This window comes from Sarcophilus harrisii, chromosome 3, assembly GCF_902635505.1.
Source record: "Sarcophilus harrisii chromosome 3, mSarHar1.11, whole genome shotgun sequence".
In the NCBI taxonomy this organism is placed as follows: domain Eukaryota; kingdom Metazoa; phylum Chordata; class Mammalia; order Dasyuromorphia; family Dasyuridae; genus Sarcophilus; species Sarcophilus harrisii.
The window spans coordinates 187,692,749-187,710,716 of NC_045428.1; the positions used below are offsets into that span (position 1 = coordinate 187,692,749).

At 33.3% G+C, this 17,968-nt stretch overlaps 1 protein-coding gene across 3 annotated transcripts in view; it reads left to right on the plus strand.

The window, feature by feature from the left end:
* EPHA3 (EPH receptor A3) overlaps window positions 1–17,968 on the plus strand; it is a 427,207-nt gene that overhangs the window by 315,424 nt on the left and 93,815 nt on the right. The window lies entirely within an intron of this gene.

Below are 17,968 nucleotides of genomic sequence, written 5' to 3' on the forward strand. Positions count from 1 at the left end.
TCCAAATTTGGGGTAATGTCAATATTTTCTTTTAATCATTATGTTGGGCAGACCAAAGGTACAACAGTAAAAATCAGTAAAAGGAATTAGATAAATTTAAACAAGGGACATATTTTTGCTTTCCACATGTTTTTTATGAGTCTGTGGGTTTGTGGGAAACACTGAATTGTTTATATAAATTCATTTCTTTAGTCTTGTAAATAGCTATAGAAAGAATAGTGCATGAATAGGAAATCCAGGAGATATATAATGATTGTAAATAGTGTGTCCAATGAAAATTTCATAAGACAAAAATAAATTTTACTGACTTTATGGTTTTAAAAGCATTATGTAATATTCCCATTCACATTTTTATTTTTACATATTTAAGAATAACACAAATTAAAATATTTGTACACAAATAGAAATTCAAGCAAGTGAAAATTATTATATTTCTTCATTTATAGTATTTCCTTTGTTAGATGTTTTACTCATGAACTTTATGAAAGAGAATGAAATCGGGACTTAGATTTGTAAAATTCATATCACAATTTAATCTTTAATAAAATTGGGACATATATTTGTAAAAATTATGTCAAAATTTAATCTTTTGAATGATTTATACAATTTTTACTAATCAATGTTGACTGAAAGGTTAACAATAAAAAACAACATTCAATGCTTTCTGCTTGCAAAATACTGTGCAAGGTATTTAATATATTAATCATAAGCATTATCAAATTACTTAATCCAACATTATCAATAAATTATTAGTATCAACAACCCCTGCTCTATAAGCTTCATAATAATGGGCATTTGTGAATTGGATCATTCTTTTATTTATTTTTTTAAGAATTTGCAATTCTTCTTTTGAGAGCTATTTATTTGTTTATATCCTTGTACCATTTTTTATTAGGTTTTTAGTTTAATCTCTTTATTTGTTGTGTATTTTTCTTGGATATCAGAACCTTATTGAGGTTGTTTGAATATATGGATTTCCCTTATATTCCCTTATATCTAAGTATGTAAGTATATATTCCTCGTATTATTTTGTTGCATTAATTATTTTGCATGTGACTTCCTTTATTATGATATACTTAGGGGTTCTCTTAGTGCTACATAGAAATAGTATTGATTTTCTATGCTTCTTTTATATTTGGCCCTTTTAGTGATTTTGTATTAATTATTTAGTTAATTCTCCAAGTTTGTTTTTTTTTTAATTAATAACCATTCAGGGAATATTTTTGCCCATTTTTGTTTTTTAGGGGTTTTTGTGTTTAGATTTTTTAATTGCCTTATTGTTATTGTTATCAAAAATAATGTCAAATAACAGTAGGTAAAAAGTGAACCCTTGTTGTTTATATATTTATTGAAAATGCTTCTATTCTTGATCTTTTGTATATAATACTAGGCTTTTTTTTTTATTTTAGATGATTTTGTCTTTGTTGTTGCCATTCACTCATTTCAGTCATGTACAATTCTTCAAGACCTCATTTGGAATTTTCTTAACAAAGAAAGGTACTTTATTCTTTTCCCAGCTCATTTTACAGATAAGGAAACTGAAGCAAACAAGTTTAAGTGACTTACCCAGTATCACACAGCTAGTAATGTCTCAGGGCATATTTGAACTCAGATCTTCCTAATTCCAAGCCTACCACTCTATTCACTGCACTACATAGCTGCCTATTAGATAATTTTAGGAGAGGGGAGTGGAGCAGAGAAGACACACATAACATTCTAAGTTCCTGTCATACCTTCACTACTAATTACCAAATTCAGCCTCAAAAATAGTGCTTGCTTGGTAAAATTCATGAAGATTGGAAGAACAACAATTTACCAGCCAAAGATAATCTGGAAGATTGCCAGAAAGGGTTTGCCCTTCTTGGCGGCAGCAGGCCAGTGCTAGCAGGGAGATAGAAGCAGAGGCATACATACAGAGCAGACCAGGGTGGGGGCAGTCTCTATGGCTGGAAAATTTACAAGGAGGACTCTACCAAAGGTTGGCTGCTCTAGTTGCAAAGCAGTAGAATAGTAGAGAAGTTAAAGCCAAAGGTAGAATGTACTCCAAACAATGCCATAAGCTAACAGAATTTGGCTACACCCACCCAAGACGGGAAGTGGTGACTCAGCACAGACCACGGAACAACTGTGCACCCACATTCTGCAACATAGGGCTTTTGCCTGGGGCAGTCACAAATCTGCATGGCAGGGGGGGCTCAGTTAATCCGCATTGGGGGGTGGGGTCTGCCTGGGGTAATAACTTCTAAAACACTGACTGTGCTCCCCAGGGCAGAAACATTTCCAGTGTGGGACTCTTCCCAGAGGAATTGCTAATCACCATGGCAGGATTCTGCCTGGGGCAGTGACACTCTCAATGCTCAGCCTCTAGCCCCAGGGCAGTCTCTAATCCATACAACAGGGCTCTTCACAGGGCACTTCCATGGCTCAGCCCATGATACCCAGGGCAGAGACACTTCCAGTGCGGGACTTATCTCAGAGCACTTCTGCAATTAGCAGCCTGTTTGCAGGACAGCAACTGTCCATATATCTATCCCTGCTCTGCAGAGGAAGCTGGTAACCTCCTTGTCCTGAAGGCAGACCCTGAGGGCTTTAAAAAAATGAGTAAAAAAGCCAAATGAACCATTGATAGCTTCTATGCAGAAAGAGAGCAGGTTTTCAACCCTGAAGGAGACTAATAGCAAACAATCTCCAGACAAAACACCAAAGGGGATGTAATCTGTTCCCAATCACACAAGGATCTCCTAGAAGAAATTATAAAAAATCTTAAAAGAGAGCTAGAAGAAAATTGGGGAAAGGAAAGAGAAGCTATACAAGAGAGTACAAAAAAAGACATAACTCATTTAAAGAAAAATTTGATAAAGTAGAAAAAGAAAACAACTTCCTGAAATGTGAATTGGAAAAAGAACTCCCAGGAAAGTAGGATTTGTGAATTGGTAAAAGAAAATAACTCAGTTTAAAAAAAATTATTGAAATGGAAAAAATTCCATAGAGCTAAAGAACTCATTTAAAAACTCAATTGGACATATACAAAAAGAAGTAAAAAAAGCTAATAAAGAATCATTAAAAATCAGAACTGAACAAATAGAAATGAATGATACAATGAGACATCAAGAATCAGTAAGGTAAAAACAAAAAAATGAAAAAATAGGAAAAAAATGCTAAATATCTATTTGGAAAAATAACAGACCTGGAAAATAGATCTAGGAGAGATAATTTGAGGATTATTGAACTTCCTGAAAATCGTGATGAAAAAAAAGGGCCTAGATACTATCTTACAGGAAATCATCAAAGAGAGCATCATTCCAGATGTAATAGAATCAGAAGGTAAAATAGGCATTGAAAGAATTCATGGAACAACCTTATGAAAAAGATCCTAAAGTAATAACTCCAAGGAATATTGTGACTAAATTTCAGAACTATCAGACTAAGGAAAAAATATTACAAGTAGCCAGGGGGGAAAAAAAAAAAAAAAAACAATTCAAATACTGAGGAGCCACAATAAGGATCACTCAAGATCTAGCTGCTTCCACATTAAAAGATCAAAGGGCCTGCAATCTGATATTCCAAAAGGCAAAAGAATTTGGAATGAAGCCAAGAATAAACTGCCTAGCTAAGCTGAACATTTTCTTCCAGGGAAGAAGATGAACATTAAAAAAAAAAAAAAAAAAAAAGATGAATTCCATTTGTTTCTAATGAGAAAACCAGAATTTTAAAAAAAAAATGTTTTTGACCTCCAATTATAGGACTCAAGAGAAGCAGAAAAAGGTAAAAAGAACTCTTGAGAACTGTATTTCTGTTATGGATACACATAAAGAGTATGTAAAGAGTGCATGTGTGATTTGATTTTAATGATATGAAAAGGGAATTAGAAATAGAACGGGGATAGTATAAGAAAAAGAGAAAAGGGGAGATAAGAAGAGAAAAAATACATCCCAGAAAGAGGCAAAGGAAACTATCATATATGAGGGAATTTAGAGAAGGGGAGGAAAACTGTGTGAATCTTACTCTCATCAGATTTGACTCAAAGAGAAAATAATTGACATATTTGGTTTACAGAGAAACTTCTCTTATCTCATTTAAAAGTGAGAGATGAAAAGAGAAAAGGAAAAGAATAATAAGGGAAAGGTACAAGAAAGGGGAAGGAATTCAAAAGGGGTAGGAGGGATTCTAAAGAGGGAGAGCTTCATGAGGCAAGTCAGGCCCATAAGTTTAATACTGGGGAAGGGGGGAGAAGAAGGGTAAGAAAAAGAAAAGCATAATCTGGGGATAATAAGATGGCAAGAAATACAGAATTAGTAATTTTAACCATAAATGTGAATGGAATGAACTTTCCCATAAAACAGAGGGGGATAGCAGACTGGATCAAAAGTCAGAACCCTACACATTTAAATGCACATTTAACACATTTAAAGCAGGGAGATACATATAGAGTAAAGGTAAAAGGCTGGAGCAGAATCTTTTATGCTTCAGGTAAAGTCAAAAAAGCAGGGGTAGCCATCTTTATCTCAGATCAAACAAAAGCAAAAATTGATCTAATTAAGAGAGATAAGGAAGGAAACTATATCTTGCTAAAGGGTACCGTAGACAATGAAGCAATATTAATACTAAACATATATGCACGAAGTGGTATAGCATCTAACTTCTTAAAGGAGAAGTTAAGAGAGTTGCAAGAAGAAATAGACAGCAAAACTATAATAGTGGGAGATGTCAACTTTGCACTCTCAGAATTAGATAAATCAAACCACAAAACAAATAAAAAAGACATTAAAGAGATAAATAGGAAATTAGGAAAATTAGGTATGATAGATCTTTGGAGAAAACTGAATATGACAGAAAGGAGTATACTTTCTTTTCAGCAGTTCCTGGAACCTATACAAAAATTGACCACATATTAGGACATAAAGACCTCAAAATTAAATGCAGGAAGGCAGAAATATTAAATGCATTCTTTTCAGATCATGATGCAACAAAAACTATAGTCAACAAAAATCTGGGAGTAAATACATCAAAAAGTAATTGAAAACTAAATAATCTCATCCTAAAGAATGATTGGGTGAAACAGAAAATCATAGACACAATTCATAATTTCACCCAAAATAATGACAACAATGAAACATGATATCAAAATTTGTGGGATGCAGCCAAAGCAGTAATAAGGGGAAATTTTATATCTTTAGAGGCTTACTTGAATAAAATAGAGAAAGAGAAGATCAATGAATTGGGCTTGCAACTTAAAAAGCTAGAAAAAGACTAAATTATAAACCCCCAATCAAATACTAAACTTAAAATTCTAAAATTAAAAGGAGAAATTGATAATATTGAAAGTTAAAAAAAATATTTAATTAATAAATAAAACTAAGAGTTGGTTTTATGAAAAAAAAATAAAATAGATAAACCTTTGGTAAATCTGATTAGAAAAAGGAAAGAGGAAAATCAAATTCTTAGTCTTAAAAATGAAAAGGGAGAACTTTCCATCAATGAAGAGGAAATTAGAGAAATTATAAGGAGTTATTTTTCCCAACTTTATGCCAATAAATTTGATAATCTAAGTGAAATGGATGACTACCTTCAAAAATATAGGCTTCCCAGATTAACAGAGGAAGAAGTAAATTGCTTAAATAGTCCTATTTCAGAAAAAGAAATAGGCTACTAATCAACTCCCTAAGAAAAAAATCCCCAGGACCATATGGATTTACATGTGAATTCTACCAAACATTTAAAGAACAATTAACTCCAAAGTCATGTAAACTATTTGAAAAAATAAGGAATGAAGGAGTCCTACCAAATTCCTTTTATAACACAGAAGTGGTAGTGATAACTAAACCAGGTAGGTGGAAAACAGAGAAAGAAAATCATAGAGCAATCTCCCTAATGAATATTGATGCTAAAATCTTAAATAAGATATTAGCAAAAATGACTAGAGAAAATTATCCCCAGGATAATACACCATGACCAAGTAGGATTTATACCAGGAATGAAGTGCTGGTTCAATATTAGGAAAACTATTAGTATAGCTGACCATATCAATAACCAAATTAACAAAAACCATATGATCCTCTCAATAGATGCAAAAAAAGCCTTTGATAAAATCCAACATCCATTCCTCTTAAAAAACACTAGAGAGTATAGGGATAAAAGGACTTTTCCTTAAAATAATCAGTAGCATCTATTTAAAACCATCAGTAAGCATCATATGTAATGGGGATAAACTGGAACCATTCCCAATAAGATCAGGAGTGAAACAAGGTTGCCCACTATCACCATTACTATTCATTATTGTATTAGAAATGCTAGCTTCAGTAATAAAAATTAAGAAAGAGATTAAAGGAATTAGAGTAGGTAATGAGAAAACCACATTATCACTCTTTGGTGATGATATGATGGTATACTTAGAAAACCCCAGAGATTCTACTAAAAAGCTATTAGAAATAATTCACACCTTTAGCAAAGTTGCAGTATACAAAATAAACCCACTTAAGTCATCAACATTCTTATATATCATTAACAAACTCCAACAGCTAGAGTTACAAAGAAAAATTTCATTTAAAGTAACTACCAATAGTATAAAATATTTGGGAATCTGTCTGCCAAGGGAAAGTCAGGAACTATATGAGCAAAACTACAAAACACTTTCCACACAAATAACATCAGATCTAACCAATTGGAAAAATATTTAGTGCTCTTGGATAGGGCGAGCAAATATAATAAAGATGACAATACTGTCTAAACTAATCTATTTATTTAGTGCTATACCAATCAGACTCCCAAAAGAACCTATTTTAATGACCTAGAAAAAATAACAACAACGTTCATATGGAAAAACAAGAGTTTCAAGGGAAGTAATGAAAAAAAAAAAAAAGAATCAAATGAAGTTGGCCTAGCTGTACCAGATCTAAAATTATATTATAAAGCAGCTGTTACCAAACCCATTTGGTATTGGCTAAGAAATAGACTAATTGATCAGTGGAATAGGTTAAGTTCAAAGGACAAAATAGTCAATAACTTTAATAATATAGTGTTTGAGAAACCCAAAGATCCCAGCTTTTGTTATAAGAATTCACTTTTTGACAAAAACTGCTGGGAAAATTGGTAATTAGTATTGTACAAATTAGTGATTGACGCAAATTTAACACTGTACACCAAGATAAGGTTAAAATGCGTTCATGATCTAGGCATAAAGAATGAGATTATAAATAAATTAGAAGAACATATGATAGTTTACCTCTCGGACCTGTGGAGGAGGAAGGAATTTATGACCAAAGAAGAACTAGAGATCATTATTGATCACAAAATAGAAAATTTTGCTTATATCAAATTGAAAAGTTTTTGTACAAACAAAACTAATGTAGACAAGATTAGAAAGGAAGCAATAAACTGGGAAAACATTTTTACAGTCAAAAGTTCTGATAAAGGCCTCATTTCCAAAATATATGGAGAATTGACTCTAATTTATAAGAAATCAAGCCATTCTCCAACTGATAAGTGGGCAAAGGATAGGAACAGACAATTCACAAATGAAGAAATTGAAACTATTTCTAGCCATATGAAAAGATACTCCAAGTCATTCTTAATTAGAGAAATGCAAATTAAGATATCTCTGAGATACCACTACATATCTGTCAGATTGGCTAGAATGACAGGGAAAGATGATGCTCAATGTCGGAGGGGATGTGTGAAAACTGGGACAGTGATACACTGTTGGTGGAATTGTGCATACATCCAGCCATTCTTGAGAGTGAATTGGAACTATGCTCAAAAAGTTCTCAAACTGTGCATACCCTTTGATACAACAGTGTTACCACTGTGCTTATAACCCAAAGAGATTTTAAAGAAGGAAAAGGGACCTATTTGTACAAGAATGTTTGTTGCAGCCCTCTTTGTAATGGCCAGAAACTGGAAACTGAGTGGATGCCCATCAATTGGAGAATGGCTGAATAAATTGTGGTATATGAATGTTATATAGAGTATTATTATTCTGGTAGAAATGACAAGCAGGATGATTTCAGAAAGGCTTGGACATTAACTGATGCTGACTGAAATGAGCAGGACCAAGAGATCATTATATATTTCAACAATACTATATGATGATCAATTCTGATGGATGTGGCTTTCTTCAACAATGAGATGAACCAAATCAGTTCCAATAGTATAGTAACAATTAGCACCCACTACACCCAGCAAAAGAACTCTGGGAAACGAGTGTGAACCATTACATAGAATTTCTAATCCCTCTATTTTTGTTTGCCTGCATTTTTTATTTCCTTCAAAGTTTAATTATACATTATTTCAAAGTCTGAGTCTTTTTGTGCATCAAAATAACTATATGTACATGTATAGATATATAGATAAATATACTTTAACATATTTAACATGTATTGGTCTACCTGTCATCTGGGGAAGAGAGTGTTGGATAGGAAGGGAAAAAAATGGAACAAAAGGTAAATATACTTTAACATATTTAACATGTATTGGTCTACCTGTCATCTGGAGAAGAGAGTGTTGGATAGGAGGGGAAAAAAATGGAACAAAAGGTTTTGCAAATGTCAATGCTGAAAAAATTATCCATGCATATATCTGTAAATAAAAAGCTATAAAAATCAATTTTAGGAGAGTAAAATGTTTTTCATATATTTATGTTTTAAAGAGTTTTTCCCCCCAGGGATGGGCATTTTATATAATTTAGGATGTTTCTATTTTTCATATGTTCAATTATACTAATATTTTCTTAAGATTAAAACGTACTTACCTGCATCTCTGGAATAAATCAAAGTTGATTAAAGTAATTTTTTTCATATGTGTTTTTTTAATTATGATTTTATTTACAAGTTTTGAATCAAGCCTTGATATTGGTCTCATTGCTGAAGGGGGTTATGAAAAGTCAGGTAATCTGATATACTTTTGGCATGATTATGAAGAGCTTCAATAATTCCAGATATGAATTTGGAATAAAGTAAGAATGTGAATAAAATGGTTTGACCCAGAGTCTTCAAAACTAGACATATACCTCAATATGGTCAATGATAAAAAAACAAATAAGAGACCCATAAACACCAACAAATTTATAGCAATACTTTTTGTTATACCCCAGAACTAGAAACAAAGAAAATACTCATAGATTGGGGAATGGTTGAAAAAGTTATGGTGGAAGAGTTTACAGATATACAAAATAATGAATATAACAATGTAGAGGAGCTTGATAAAAGTTATATGAACTGATGCAATGTGAATCAATTCAACAGTAAATGTGTAACAGCATAAGTAGAAAGAATGATATTAATAAAATAATAAACAATTGAATGCTTTGAAATTATTATGATCAAGAATGGACTCAGGAATCCATTTTTCTCCCAGAACTTTTATATAATGTTAGACTTTTCTAAGGTTCTGGTTAGTATTATTGAGCTAATTTATCACTTCTTTCTTCATTTTTTTTCATTTTTTTAAAATCAGGAATTGCTTTCTGGAAAGGTGAAGGGAAAAGGGATTCTTTGGGGAATGTAGATGATATAAAAGCAAAGCTATCAATAAAAATATGTACGTATAATTATTTTAACACTAAAAATACAAATGATATACCATGTCAATAAAATGAAAGGTAACTGAGATAAATAGTGCCCATTTGAATTAAAAAAAAACTCAACATTTAATTTGAATACTTCATTGTAGCATGGGAGGGAACTTTAATGATACTGTTTATATGAAAAAGAGCTGAGGTTTTTAATGCATTGTAAATTCAATATTAATCTATCATGGCAGTTCTAGTATAATTGAAAGGAATAACTGGATTTTATGTCAGTGGACTTGTGTTTGAATCTTAGTATTTCCTTCTAACCACTATGATAACAGCATAACATTTGATTAATTTAACAATATCCCTTTGGTACTTCATTTGTAAAATGAAAAGTTTGGACAAGATGATGAATTATAATCCCTCTCCAAATCCCTACATTTTCAATCTTATACTCTCGCAAAAAACATGGTATTATAGCCAAATAATCTGATGTAATTTTAGAAGCATTAACAGAAGTGTACTATGTGGAGTAAGGGAGAATATTTTGTGCTGAACAGAAATTTTTATGGAGAATTATCTCTAGTTATGATGCCAAGAACACTGAGAACCTGAAACATACTCCAGAAGCTGAGAGAGGGAGAAGGAGATGGTGGAGGAATGCAAAACCATGTCATATGATGATCCTTTTAATATACTTATGTTGTTTAGCCTGGAGAAAAGAAACCTCAGGATGGACATCTTCACATATTTGAAGACTAATCATGTGAATGAAAGACTGAGCTTATTCTACTAAATTGCAAAGGCCAGGAGTTAACTATGAAGGATAAAAGTTATAGAGGAAAATATATAAGCTTACTATGAAGAAAAATATAGAATGACTGGAAATGGAATAAAGTGCCCCAGCAAATATGAATGAACTCCTATTGGACATTTTTGAGCAAAGATTAAATAACCATGTTCCAGGGATGTTGTAGAAGAGCTATAATTCTGAGTTAATATTCCTATTCATTGCAAATCTCAGCATAAGAAGTCTCCAATAGATTAAAAAGAATCCTTTTCTAATTTGGATGAATCTAGCTTGAGCATTTGCATAATAATTACTTTTATTATTTTCTGTCTCTGAAATACGTTTAAGTCTGAGCTTAAATCTGGGAAAGTGTTCAGTATTGTAAAACAAGTCATTATACTTACAGAAACTAAGTGAGGAAAATTGAATTTAAACATGATAAATGCATACCAAATGCCCATTTAGCAAATGTGTTTTATTGTAGGAATGACTTGGGTAAAGTATAGGAAGAAAGTTGAATTAACTGACTCTGGGCGACTTTCATTGCATGTTGAAACCACAAAACAATCAGATCCATCCTCAGGAATATATTGGTTCTGCCTGTATAGATTATTTCAAAGACTTTTAGCCCAGGGGAAAAAAATGTATCATGACAACATATAACCAAAACATAATGTCAATATGTTGTTCTCTTATAATTGCTTTTTCTTTTTAATCCCAAGGTGGAAATTTAACCTTAAGAAAATTATTTTGGGAATGAGGGTTTTACTTCCCCCCCAACCTTAAAAGTATTAACTGTGTCTATATGTTTTGATTCTTTCCCAGGTTGACAATAGGTAAAAGTAAATGCTGAAGCAGTTGAAAATATTTACTTTCCAATTTAACCATTATTTTCATAATTTTTGAGATTCTTCTTTCTTTTGTAGATTTTCTGTTTCATTTGCATTTTCATTTGCAATTGATTTACCTCCCTCCTGCACCCTAGAAGAATGTCACAGTAGGATTAACTGTTAATCCAAGAAGTTTGCATTTTATTTGGAAGCTTCATATTTTTCAGTGAAAAAGTACAAGTCTAGAGTTGTTGTTAGCACAATGGGATTGCATGCTATTTCACTTGGAGAAATTGTTATTGCTTCCTTGTAGTTTATGACAATGATGTAAAAAGCAAAAGAAAGGCTAGAATGGAGGAAAAATAATACATAAAATAATTGAAAGTGCCCAATAAGATATGTTTGATGAAGATATAAACTGAACTTAAGGCAATGTAGTTAGGAGTAGTTAGACTACTGATATTATTTAATTCTAATTCCATTCTAATATGATGCTTCCAAATAAAATGCAAACTTCTTGGATTAACAAGTAATCCTACTGTGACATTCTTCTAGGGTGGAGGAGGGAGGTAAATCAATTGCAAATGAAAATGCAAATGAAACAGAAAATCTACAAAAGAAAGAAGAATCTCAAAAATTATGAAAATAATGGTTAAATTGAAAAGTAAATATTTTCAACTGTTTCAGCATTTACTTTTACCTATTGTCAACCTGGGAAAGAATCAAAGCATATAGATACAGTGAATACTTTTAAGGTTGGGGGGAAGTAAAACTTCTATCTTTTACTGGCTATATGGATTACAGGAAGTTATTTAAATTCTCAGTAACTCAGGCAACTCAAAAATTTATGCATCAGAGTATTTTCCAACCTACATCAACAAAGAGAAGTATCTCACAGAATTCTCTAATTCAAGAGAGCAAAAATTTAGTCACCCTTGCCCCTTTCCACAACAAAACACAAAAAGACTAATAGGATGCAAATTAACTTGCCATTACAATTAGACTGAAACTCACATTATTTATCTGATTCTTTACTTTTGAGCAATGGTATTAAATTGATTCCATGACTGATTCAAATTCCATTAGAAACATGGAATAGTGTCTGAGAAAACTGTGATCTCAAAGTAAGAAAGTAAGAAAACAAATAGTTCTAAAAAGGGAGTATTAATGATGTAGAAAAAAAGGAAAGGACATTTTAATTTAAAGAACTACGTAATTCAAAAGTAAAAGCTGCTACTAGTTTACTACATATGAATTTCCACTGAGGAAATAAAAATAACTTTAGGTCACTTATAAAGAAAATACTGAAATACTGAACCTTGTTTTGGTTGTTCCTTGATATTTTTCCACACTCTTTAAATCACAGTGATACCTCAGAGACTCATTAGAAATTCCCTAAACTGAAAGTAGAGGGATCTATTAAAAATAAACCAAACCATTTCCTCTAGGATTTGAAATTTAAAATATTGACATCCTGTTTCCAAATATGGGCTTTATTATGTGGATAAAATAATAGAAACTATAGGGCAAATAGAGATGACTTTTTTCCCTAAGTCTGCACTGAAGATTAAAAATGTTACATCTATAATTCTAATTCAAAAATGTGAGGTAACACTTCACTGCTGCCCAATCATGTCATGTAAAAAGATTGCTTGGTTTTACCCAACTGCTTTACTTTTCCCTTGTTAATATTTTCCCTTTGTTATTACATTAGGGAAGTAGTAAATGGTTCAGGTTACATTAATGTAAGAGGGGAAAATCTGTTTTCTTTCCTAGTAACTGGACAAAAGAGTCTTTAAAAACTACTTTGTAGATGTGTTTCCAGAACTCGAGTGGAGTTCAAATTGTATAACTATTAGGTCTATCTGAACAGTAATGTGAATTGAATGTATTTAGTCAATTCTGGCTGCCCTTGTGTGGTTTAGAGACTGTTCTTGTGTTAGAGAAGAAAATCATATACCACAGTTATTTTTAACTTATAGATCATTAGTAGATCCAGCAACTTGCATAAGAAAAAAAATAGATATAGATATAGATAAGACTGTTTATATTATATACACACCTATATATTTCAATGTATTTTTGTTTTGTTTTGTAATCCTTCATTTTTAAAATGCATTTAAAATATCATTCTTAGGAGAGCCATAGATTTTTACCAGAATACTGAAGGTTTTCCATTCTCCCCACTATGGATAGTCATACTCTTGTTTGAAATTCAACTATACTTCCCCCTTATCCTTTATTTCAAAATCCATTTCCAATTCTCTGCCTCCTAGCTCTGACATTCCATAACATTGTCCATGTCTTATTCTTTTCACTAAACAGCAACCACCCTAGTTTCAGGCCCTAATAACTTCTACAATCTACAATTGATCTACTTGCTTCAAGGCTCTTCCCCTTCTAATTTAATTTCTAACAGCTGACAAAGTGATTTCCTAAAGCTTTATCTCTGACTGTTAGAATCCTAGTGATAACTCAATGGAATTGATAGAAACAATGCTTATTGGTTCATACATTAGAGTGAATCCTTACGAGGTGTTAAGTCACTAGAATTAATAGAAACAATGCTTACACCTTTAAGAGTTTACACATAGAGGTCACACATTGGAGTTCACAAGTATGGGAGATTCACAAAGTTAACTTTGTAACTTTGTGAATTCACACCTCCCATAATCCCATTCTTGGAGGAGGAGTCAACCTTTGCGTTTACACCTCTAAAAGAGATTAAAAAGAGCTGAGTTAGTGAAGTGAGTTCAGTTCAAAAGATTACCAGAAGTTGGAGTTAAACTAGAGGCAGAAGCTGGCAGAGGCAAAAGACTAGCAGCGAAAGCTCTTGGAACCAAAGAAAGTTCAAGGGAGTTCAGTTTGGGAGATTGACAAGCTAGAGACTGCAGTTGGGCAGAATGAGGGATTCGTAGGAGTAGAACCAAGATTGAGATTGAGAACTGGAGATTCAGAAAGAGCTGCAAGAGCTCTTGGAACCAAGGAGGGAGATAGGCCTCTAAGAAAACTAATTTGGCTATTTTGGAAGAGACAATAAAAGATTGGATTTAAACTCCTGACTGTATTTGAGGTGATTATTACTTGGAACTGAAACTAAGGCTGCCTCCAGAAAACCTCCCCGAGAAACCTGCTCCCAGAGAACGATCATATATTTTAGAAAAAGAAGAGAACACCACAAGTGACCATGTCATTCTCCTCATGAAATTCTCCCCCAGGAGGTGGAGCCAAGATGGTGGAGTAAAGGCAGGAACTTGCCCAACCTCTCTGCCAAACTACTCCAAATTCCTTTAAGTAATGTCTCTAAACAAATTTTAGAGCATCAGAATACCCAGAAAGAGAGAGTAGAACATTTTCATCACAGCCCAAGACTCAGCACAACCTCTAATTTAGTGGAACTTCCAGACCTATCAGCCCAGAAACTCCAAAAAGAACCTGGAATGTCAGCAGAAAAAGTCTATGGAACCAGAGTGAGATGCCAGTGCACAATCCCAGCTTCTGGACCTAGCCCAGCCCTGTATCCAGGTCCAGCCCAGATACCAGCAACAGCAAGATGGGACCTCTGAATCAACACCAGGGCTGGAGCCTTCTGGAATTCTCAGCCTTGGGATACCAGGATGGACTCAAAAGGTCAATAGAAAGTATCTGTAGCAATGGGATGAGAGTCTGGTGTGCAATCCCTGCTCAATCTAGGTCAGCAGAGCCCCAGCCAAGGGAATATATACTAGATCTTACAACTACAGTGGGGCAGGGACACACCTAAGAGCTCCAGGGCAGAAAAGAGTTCTTGTGATCAAATTCCTAGAAGGATTTCTGAAAACAGCTACACAAAATCCCTGAAGGTTGGAACTGTGCACCCTCCACCCGGGAAACATAGCCCTACTTTATAATAGTGTAGGAAATAAGTAGAAAATTAAAAAAAAAAGTTTCTGATGAGTGAAAGTTATTATGGTGAGAAGGAAAATCAAAACATACTTTCAGAAGATGATAAACTCAAAGCTCCTACATCCAAAGTCTCCAAAAATAATAATAATAAGAAGAAAAAGAATTGGGCTCAGGCTATGGAAATAAATGCTCAAAAGTAAAATCAAGTTAAAAATCAAAGTAAAAATCAAGTAAAAGAGACAGAGAAAAATTAGGGAAAGAATTAAGAGAGGTGAAAAAGGAAATACAAAAATCTAATTAGAAGAATGTCTTAAAAAGCAAAATTAGACAATTGGGAAAGGAGATGCAAAAGTGCATTAAGAAAAATAATTCCTTAAAAAATAGAATTGAACAAATAGAAATAATGACTTTTTGAGAAGTAAAGATACAATAAAACAAAATCAAAAAAAGAAAAATAGAAAAAAAAAAAGTGAAATATCTCACTGGGAAAACCACTGACCTGAAAACAGATCCAGGAGAGAAAATTTAAAAATTATTGTTCTACCTGAAAGTCATGATTTAAAAAAAAAGAGCTTGCACATTATCTTTCAAGAAATTATCAAGGAAAACTGTCCTGATATTTACCAGAAGGTAAAATAGAAATTGAAAGAACCCACCAATCACTTCCTGAAAAAGATTCCAAAATAAAAAACCCCATGGGAATGTGAAGTATCCTTTAATAGTTGACTGGCCAGGACTGACCTCCACTAGACAGGCTAGAAGAGATCAGCCCCGAACCTTTAGTGAGGTACACTTTTAAGCGCACTTACCACATCCTAGTACAGCCTTGCGGTTACAGATTTCAGAAATCACTGACACAGTTTCTCGTTTACAATAGGGAAATGTCTGGATGGGAGTGAGTGCACAATGGAACCTGTCGACATGTTTTGCAATGTTGTCTAGGGTTTCAGAATTGGGGGAGGGGGCCCAGTCTGAATATAACATTTCCCTTAATTTAGTTTGAGCAATGTCTGCCTATAAGCCTGAGGCCCCTTGACCCAGGGATGAGGAGGCCAGTCTTTTGTCCATTTCAGGTATTATAGCCAAATAACAGAGCTCCCAGGTCAAGGAGAACATAATGCAAGAATCCAGAAAGAAATAATTCAAACACACAATCAGTATAACACAAGATTTTAGCAGCTTCTACATTTAAGAACCACAGAACTTGGAATATGATATTCCAGAGAGCAATGGAGCTGGGATTGCAGCCAAGAATCTCCTACCCAGCAAAACTGAGTGTAATCCTTCCTAGAAAAAGGTGGTCATTCAGTGAAACAGAGGATTTGCATGCATTCATGATGGAAAGACCAGAGCTGAATAGAAAATTTGATTTTCAAATACAGGACTCTGGAGAAGCATAAGGATATAATCAGGAAAGTGATATTACAAGGGACTTAAGGTTTATCTGTTTGCTTTTCTACATGGGAGGATGATACGTGTTAACTCATTAGAACTTTCTCACTATTATGACAGTTAGAAGGAGTATATATATAGACAGAGGGCATGGATGAAAGTTGAATAGGAAAGGATAATATCTTTTAAAAAATGATGAAATTAAGGCGTGAGAGAGGAATGTATTGGGAGAAAGAGAAAGAGAGAAGTGCAATGGTGCAGACTATCTGCCATAAAAAAGAGGCAAGAAAAAGCTTTTGCAGTGAGGAAAAGAGGAGGAGTAGAGGGTGAATGAGCATACTTTTCTCTCATCAGAATTGGCTCAAATAGGAAATAACATGTATACTCAAAAGGTGTATAGAAATCTATCTTACCTTGCAGGAAAATAGGAAGGGAATGGGCTATATGAATGGGGAAGGGTAATAAAAGAGAGGACATATTGGAGGATGGAATAGTCAGTAGCAAAATATTTTTGAGGAAGGTTAAGGTGAACATAGAGAATAAATGGGGGAAATAAAAAAATTTGAAACAAGTTTCTCTGTTGGAATATTATTATTCTCTGGAAAATAATCAGCAGAATGCTCTTAGGGGAAAAAAACCTGGAAAGTACTCCATGAACAAAGTGAAATATACTGCATACAAAGTAATAGCAATGTTCTGGGATAACCAGCTGTAAAAGACTTTGTACTCAGTAATACAATTATCCACACCTATTCTGAAGAACTTATGATGAAAAATCCTTACCAAATATTCTTACCAAATCCAGAGAAATAACTGATTTAATCTGAATATAGATTGAGGCATTTCTATTGCTCTATTTTTCTCTTTATTTTAACTTAATTTTTAGGTACTGTACAACTGAGTAACTTGTCCAGGTTTCTAAAAGTGGGATTTGCCAGAGACAAAGCTCAAAACCAGGTCTTCCTTACAAGGCAAGCCTCTATCCACTATGTAAAAATGATTGTCTCTCTGTTAAGGATGTCAAGAGGAAATGTATGATCAGAAGAGGAGGATAACATATAAAGCCAAAATGATATCTTGGCTTTTCAAAAGGAAAGAAACCTAGAGGAAGGCCATCAGCATATTAAATGGGATCTTCTATGAAGGATCTATGGAATAACATAGGAAAAAATTGCATGAAAACTGTTCTGTACCAAATCTAGGAAACAGCAGCATTAATAATACAATGGCTATTATAAAGTATTAAACTATTTAGTTATTCACTTAACTCCTTGGTGTTGGTAGTACAGATATTATTATATTTTGCAGATTTACATTTCAGAGAAATCACATGATTTACCTATTGTCACAATATTAAATAGTAAAAAGCAGGACTTTATGAAAAATATACCAATTACCTCTAAAAACCAACATTTATTGAATGTCTATTAAATGCATGGTATTGTATTTAGGTGTTGAAGGAAAATATAGATAAATAAGATATAATCTCTGATCTTAAGGAACTCACAGTCTACTGGAGGAGAAAAGGCATACACATATGAAATTGTGGGCCTTTACTGTAGC